We start from the raw sequence: 7950 nt of genomic DNA, 5'->3' as shown, positions 1-7950 counted from the left end.
AATGACTAGGGACTCCATACCTTACCAAAGTTAGCATTCACTTGCTTCGCCGCTTCGCGCCTCATCTGCACTTAAAGAGTCGGGGATGGACCGACTGTCTGTCTTTCTCCATATCTTTACTATGAATAACCTCTTGTCCCTCTTCGTCTTGCCAAAGGGGGTGAAAACCGGGCCTACTATGGCAAAGAGATTGGGCTATGATTTCGTCTTGTGTAGTTCACTTTCCATTGAGCAATAAGCCTCAGTTTGTCTTGTCCAGTCGTTTAGAGTCCTTTCATGCTATTCCTCGCGTGTCGAATATTCCAGCAGGTGACAGAAAGAATGAGAATGCTAATTGAAGAGCTTAGGCGCGAAGGTAGTCTCATAATAGATAAAAGGGCTAAAAGGCGAACGAACTGAAGGCCCTGCGATAGACATCATGCTTAGGATTCTCTTTCAGCTGCTTTTTATTAACTTAGGGCGTTAGCTGGCAATAGCCATCGGTGCGAGGTCAAAGGCAGGGATAGGCGAGGAAATAGGAAACTTCATCCTTTACAAAGACTTTAAAGTTTAGGGCAGTCCAAACTATGCTTTAAGACCATGTCATAGGGACGGTCTTTCAAATGAGAGCCGGTAACTCAAATTCGATAGAAAGACACTGACTCTAAACTTCAACGAATCAACCGAAGGTTGTTGGTGATAGCCCTGCTGTGATTGTCTTACTTGCCATCTATCCGCTCTGGTTCTTATCAAACTATTCCTTACTACTGATGCAATTGTATCAGTCTCTTTTGTCTTAAGAAGCCCTAACTACGGACTAATGGGCAAAGGAGGTAAAAGAAAGCCCGACACTGCTCACTGACCTCGTAAACTTTCTTGGAGTCATAGTGGCAAGGGTCGTGAACTCTACTAAGTCTGTTGAGAAGTTAGGTTCGAATCCAGGATAGGTATGGAATCTTAGTCAGTTGATAGGCAATATGGAAAGAAATCAGACTATTTGCTATATTCTAAAAAAAGTGTAAGCGCTTATCAGCATCACTGGTTTTATTAATTCACCAAGTACTTTAGCTGCTAGGCGATACACAGTTCCTAATTATCCAGTATCTCCAGGAAGCTTGAGACTAAATATTCGTTGTGTAGCGACAAATAGAGACCAAAGTACTTTGTCAGTGATTCTAACTTTCATTCAGTCTGATTATGCGACACCGGTCTTTGAAGTTGAACATGCCCCTTCATATATATAGTTTCGAGGTCAATTCCTCTTTCTAACTTCTTTTCTACCGGTTGAGACTAAGTCACGTACGACGAAGAAAAAATAAGCCTCAGTCTTATCTCGAAAGACTCCATTACCGGGACTACTAAAACGATATTTCACTCGAAGACGGCGGCAGTCGCAACAAAGCGAAGCCTTCTTTTTCATTGTCTTACTTTACACGCAGAGCAGGAGCGGATCTCCAGCCCCATCTGCATAGGAGTTATTTGGGTAGAAGAACCCATCGCAAATAGTTCTCTTAGTATCGGAGTCTTCTTTTGACAGCTTGTAGATGTGCTTGTCGAGGAGCATGCATAAACTGAAAGACTTGATTCACAACAAACGTCATGTCGAGCCGGGTCAACGTGAAAGACTTTAGGCTTGTATAGTTCCTTGGATCAAGTCTTTTCTTTGAGTAAAGCCAAAGCCTTTAGCGACTAGCCTGACCTTTTCCTCCTAAGAGGAATCACGACCACCACATTCCCTTAAAACCTGGTAGTGAGCCTGTGAGTGTAAGGCCCTACAGATACCCCCACATCCAAAAGAGATAGAAAAACAGGTCAAGGAGATGCTGTTAAGTGGTATTATCAGGGCAAGTGTGAGTTCTTATGCCTCTCCGGTGTTGCTGGTGAAAAAAAGGGACAATACCTGGAGATTTTGCGTGGATTATCGAGCACTCAATGCCATCACCATTAAAGATAAATTCCCCATCCTGAGGAATTGCTTGATGAATTACATGGTAGCAGGAGATTTTCGAAGCTTGATTTGAGAAGTGGTTACCATCAGATTTGGGTGTTTGAAGATGATATACACAAGACTGCATTTCGAACTCACGAGGGCCATTACGAGTTAATATGCCCTTTGGTTTCACTAATGCTCCAGCCTCATTTCAGGCTTTAATTAATGAGGTTTTCATGGATTATATGAGGAAATTTTTACTGGTTTTTTTTCGATGACATCTTGATTTACAGTGACAGCCTAGATAGCCACTTGCAACACTTGAGGATAGTGTTTTAAACTTTAAAACAACACAAGTTGTTTGTGAAGAAATCGAAATGCTCTTTCGGTCAGGCAAGGTTAGAGTGTTTTGGGCATGTGGTGAGCAGTGAAGGGGTATCAGCAGATAAAAGCAAGATTGACAGCATGTTGAGCTGGCCACAACCCATTACTGTCAAGGGGTTGAGAGGCTTTCTGGGTTTAACAGGCTATTACCGAAAATTTTGAAAGGGGTATGGGGTTATCAGCAAGCCACTGACCAATTTACTGAATTGAATAAAGATAGCTTCACCTGGAATGAAGAAGCAGCAAGGGCTTTCAGTCGTGTTCTGATGCACACCAAGTCTTTGTCACAAGTTCTGAGTGAAGTTGTGCTCGTTCTTGTGCACCTCTGCTTGGATATGATCTACCATGTGACATATGCTACTTTTGTCTTGCTACAATGGAGTAATTGTTGCTCACGTGCGCGGGCATCTACTGATTCACTTGATGACTGATGCTCGGCCACTGCTGCTGCTACTACAGAGTATTCTTCTCCTTGGTTCCGGGATGTAGTTACATGCTCATGATACTACTGTAGTCGACTTAATAGTGATGTACTTTTAATAGACTTTTGGCTACCTTGCTCTCCCAAAGGAGCTTTCTAGCTACTGATCTCCTCGACCATCTTCCTTCTGGTATAAAGGAAAGAGCTTCCCGAGAGCCCCTATGCGACCTTCCACTTGCAGAGAGTCCTGCCGATGTAGCTCTTGTTCTTCTTCCTTATCGAGGTCTTCCCTTTCCTCTGATCAACAATTAAAGTGTCATTCAAGTCGTCACCTTAGCGAAAGCACTAAGTAAGCAAACTACCTTAATGAAATATGAAAGCGGCTGAAAAGAAAGCCATTTTTCGATAGTTATTCAAGGTGAAGTAAATCCCCTATATCTGATAGCTATAACAGGCCTTCTTCTTACAGAGAAATGCCCCTATTGCGAATCTCTCTCATAAGAAAGAAGAGAGCTAGCATAAGCAGAGCTACCAGCTATACTACCAGAAGAGCAGCTACTATCAGTCCTAAAGAGCCAGTATCCGTCCTTCACTCTTAACTTAAGGAAAGGATAGACCTTAGCACTTCCTCTTGATCACAGTAATGCGGGAAGTCTGGCTAAAGGAAGATAGCAGATCATAAAGAGATGAAAAAAAGAAAAATGAAGGTGTCAGCGAGGGACCTCTATCAAGTCATTATCTGATAGCTTTCACAGGGCTTCTTGCTAAAGAGAAATTTACATAGAGAGCGACTGATTCCAGGCTTAGTATCTTCGGTTTCATCTTATAGGCTGACTTGCTTGCTTGCATCATATCGTACAAATAAGGCATTAGAGAGCCCTTTCTCTTCCTTTATTCACCGCAGGAAGAAATTCCAACTATGCTGCCTTCTAACGAGAGGACTGGAATCCGAGCTCCTAGGCAAAAGCTTGAAGCTTGAAGACAGAAAGAGAAGAGATTAACGGGATGCTTTATAGTCGAGGTTACGCCTAATGCTTAATCTAACTATTAGGTACTATATTAGAGAAAGACTCAATCTGCCCAATACTATACACTAGGAAGAACTTGATTAGGGTAGTAGCCCAGCTCTTGAAGGGGGAAGCACATAACTAAGAGGGTTCAGGCTTATACGATTCATGTTATCCCCCCGAAGCCCCTATCGCCTGTTGGAACTCCTGAATTCACTCTTTAACTAGAGGAAGCGCCTAAAAGGGAAGCAACTGGGCTAGACTGCTGATCTTATGGAGTAGTCTGACCCTGGGAAAGAGACTGTAATCGCTGCCGAGAATAAACATGCTGTGCCGGGTGACTGGAATCCTCTGAGGTCAGCTGAACAGGCTGACAATCGGCAGAAGATGCTGAGCAAAGCTGCTGGCTTGAAGCGTGAGGCTGATCCATAACATCAACTGCAGAAGAATGCGGTTAGAATTGATGAACAGGAGAAGGCCGCAATACATCTCCATCATCATTCTCCCCGGGGCTGATTAATTAGGTTAAGGAAAGAAGCACCCCATTAAAGAGAACATTCAAGGATACATCGAGTCTCTTGGATTTCACGTCATAGCGTCTATACCCGGACTGAGCATATCCAAGAAAGACACAAGTGGTTTCCTTGGGGACAATTTCTCTCTTAACTGCGCAGGAATATGAACAAAAGACGTGCATCCAAACACTCGAAAATGCCTATAGTACTGCTCCAGTAAGAAGTTCGTGAGGTGCCGCTGCAACTTCTTCCCTCTCTCTTCCCCCAAAAAAGGATAGAGATGCCCCGTCCCTTCTTTATGCACATCCATATACATAGCCAGACACAAAGGTGTACAATCCGGTCAAAATCTGCGGTTCTTTAAGTTCATTCACTGTAGGTTCTCTTACTTGCTCTAGTGGCTGGCAAAGGCCAACCGAGAGGGGAGAACGAATGGCTCAGGAATCAACTGGTTCCGAGCAGACTCGTGGAGCTGCAGTTTGGATTATCGTAGAAAGAATAAGAGTAGTTGTCTTAGGAAATGACTTAACTTAAAAGACAGATGACGCCCCAGCTTGACTCGAGCTCAAGACTCCTTATAGCTCGCACCAATAGTGGAGCGGCCGGAGATTGATTGAAAAGGCGCAGCCCTGTCGCCCCCCTAGCCTACCTACTCGTGTTCGTAGCTCGATCGGAGGTCAAGACTGTGGTCCGGCAGAAAAACAGAAGTCGTCCGTATCAAGTGATACGTGAATTGCTCAATAGTGCTTCGCCACTACCATAGCTGGCGGAAATAGCTTAATTGGTAGAGCATAGCCTTGCCAAGGATGAGGTTGAGGGTTCAAGTCCCTCCTTCCGCTCCCGGCTTCGTCGTTTAGTGGTAACGAGTGTGCGCCCCTTTAGAGATAGGGGTGAGCAGCAAGCAGCCCCTTGTATAGGGTTCCAAACCTATCTTCCTAATAAGAAGAAAGGGGCAAGCCAAAACCTAGTCCTAACAAGTTGCTGGCTTTTCATCAGCCCTTGCGCGCTAGCCTTTTCCTTTACTAGTAAGGGGCTGCTAGTTGTAGCGCGCATTGTACTAGTGAATAGGAAAAGCGAATTGAGATTACTAATGACGGATGGAGGTTGAGGATAGAACATGTTCGGTCCCTCGCCCTTATCTCCTTCGCCGGAGACTTCAAATGATGGGAATCCTATCGAGAAGGAAGAGGTATAAGCATCGCCTCTCAATCCAATCCGTCTTCCCTGGCCTCCCCAAAACACTCTTGATACGAAAGAGACCTCCCGCCATAGAGAAGAGATCTCAAGTCTGGGTCCCCTCGATCACCCTCCCTTGAACCTGAACTGGTCGAGAGAGATGAACCCGCACCACATTTTATAACCTTCGAACCGAAAGCCCCAACCAGAGATGGAATTCCAGAACCTAAACCACTCCGTTGAGAGCTCCGTGACTCGTTCAAGGGAAGGTCCACCAATGATTGCCATTCTCCCCCTATCTGTCTCTTGATCCTTCATTCCACTAATCCGTTGTTATTTTACTGATTCATTCAAGGCATAGACTCCCTCTTTGTCTTATTAGCGCAGGTGTTCGTCAACGATGAAAGCCGCTTAAGACTCGAAGAAAGAGGGCTAGGCCCCCGGGAGGGCTTTCAGGGACTGGGTAGGGTGGATTATAGAGCTAGGGGCTAAGGTTTGTCCATTGGGATTGGGCATGGACGAACCTCGACTGGGCCAGCATTGATGAAAAATGACAAAAGAAAAACTTCTCCCATCGCATCATTAACCGGTGTAGGATTAAAGATCAGGTCCAGGATTCGAGTCAAATCGACCTTCCCTCTCATCTCAGGGTGAGGCAAGGAATTCAAGCAAATGTTCGTTCTTCAATATCTCGGCTGCTCAAGAAGTTGGACTAGCTGCTCCTCCGACCCGGAGTGGATTCTAGTGGAAGGGCAGAGCAAAGCCTTGCAGTAGGAAGGTGTTCGTTGCTGGGATGGGTTCAAACTGGACTGAAGGGAGGAGGAATTCAATAGTCCTCTCTTCCTGGGGATTCATCACTGGCTAGGGCTTTCGAATCAAAGCATGGGCATCTGCAACTAAGAGGGAGCAGTAGATCGCCGATGGAAGAGCCATGTCAGTAAACTTCTATTGGGACTTCTATGGATTATGGATTCGACTAGATGGACTCCTAGCAGCAAACTAGTATAAAGGGGCCCCAGACGCAGGAGCCGCCAGCCGGATCGACCAACAAATGATAGGCTAGAGGGATGGGCTCATTCGACTAATCAGTGATCCCTGGGCCTACTTAACACAGATGTCCTTGAAATGAAATAGGGGATTGGTTGATCGGAAAGCTCGGGCAGGAGTAGGACATTCCATACAATTCCGATTCGCTAGCCTCTCCAATCCTATTTTTGAATTGGGGTGAATTCTAAGGTTCCTTATTCCGGTTGTAAAGCGGAAGAAGAGGGAGAAGGGGCACAGCCCCACCAGTAGCCCACGTTTCCGACTCGAAAGGAATTGCAAATGAAAGAAGAATCTGTGTGCACTATCCATGGAGTGGAGTGACTCTTCTGAATCTCCTCTTCTCTATCTCCCCCTTTTTTTTTGCCTTCGGCTATTACCGGCTGGCAACGCTTGGCCCAACATTGGATTTGTTTGAAAACAATACAACCAAGGTGGCGTTCATTCAATCAAAGCTTTTATGCCCTAGCACTAATGACTCTCTTTGGAAACAAAGGAATGCAGGGAACAAGTCTTTCCTTTCCACTGGTTCTTGAAAGCTCTCAATCCCCGCTTCTCCCATATTGATTCTCCCTCTCGCATCGGTTCTGCATCAGATAATGAGCCCATGCACAAACTTTCTCTTTTATTGGCGCCCGATAGGTAGGCTATTAGATTGAGTCGAAAGCCTACCAACGCATAAAGGTTCCGATTCGAGCGAGAGCCCAAACGGGGGAGGCAAGAACATCTTGATCGAAAGCTCCACTGTTCTGAATAGTGAGAAAGACTTTTTCAAATTTGATCAAATCAATCGATAATATTTTAATATCTTAGGTGGGCCAACCGACCGACCGAGTTGGGTTGGGCGTCCATGTCACAAAACCTTTCTCTAGCCAAGAATCCCATTATTGATCGAATCGAGGCGGATCCAATTCATTGGCAAATGAAAAATCTACCGTTTTCACACTCAGAAAAACCTAGAAAAGAGGAAGAGTCACTAAGACAAGATCTAGGTAAGCAAGCAAGAAGGAGAGGCTAGAAAAGGCAGGGGCTCTCCATCTCTAGGAAGATTGTGTCCAGGATCTGGTAATCTAAAGCCTTGCTTCTTCTAGTCGGTTCGTATTAGCCTGTGCTTTATTACAGGTAGTCATTCCCCCGTTCCTTTAGTCTTTTCAACGGTACTTGAATCTTAAGTCGCGGTCATGTCTCGCCCCCTGGTATAGTGACCGGTTCCATGTTTTCCCCGAATTTCATCAGTTCCAGGCTCAAGTGCCTATTCATCCATCTTCATTCCAAAAGCGAGCATATCCATTGAGTGACTGTAACTGCTATCGTTTACATTCAATAGTTCTTAACCAACCCTTTCTCTTAGAGCTTTATAAAGCTTGAAGAGAGAATAGGGAGTAAGGGGGACCTTCGCTTCATTAGAAATTGGACCCGGACCTTCTTTCTTCTCCTGTGGAGCCCTGATAAAGTAACCGGCGGCAGGTTAGTAAAGTTCTCCTGCTTGCGGAT

The 7950-nt window shown here is 45.1% G+C and overlaps 1 non-coding gene across 1 annotated transcript; it reads left to right on the top strand.

Moving 5' to 3' along the window:
- The first annotated feature begins 5002 nt into the window (after nt 1-5002).
- On the top strand, nt 5003-5075 carry TRNAG-GCC (transfer RNA glycine (anticodon GCC)). Its single transcript has one exon. It is a non-coding gene; the product is annotated as a tRNA-Gly (tRNA).
- The last annotated feature ends 2875 nt before the right edge of the window (nt 5076-7950 follow it).

The sequence above is a fragment of the Lactuca serriola genome, chromosome 6 (genome assembly GCF_051521515.1).
Source record: "Lactuca serriola cultivar US96UC23 chromosome 6, Lser_US96UC23_V15, whole genome shotgun sequence".
NCBI classification, from domain to species: domain Eukaryota; kingdom Viridiplantae; phylum Streptophyta; class Magnoliopsida; order Asterales; family Asteraceae; genus Lactuca; species Lactuca serriola.
This window is presented reverse-complemented; position numbering and strand designations above follow the sequence as displayed.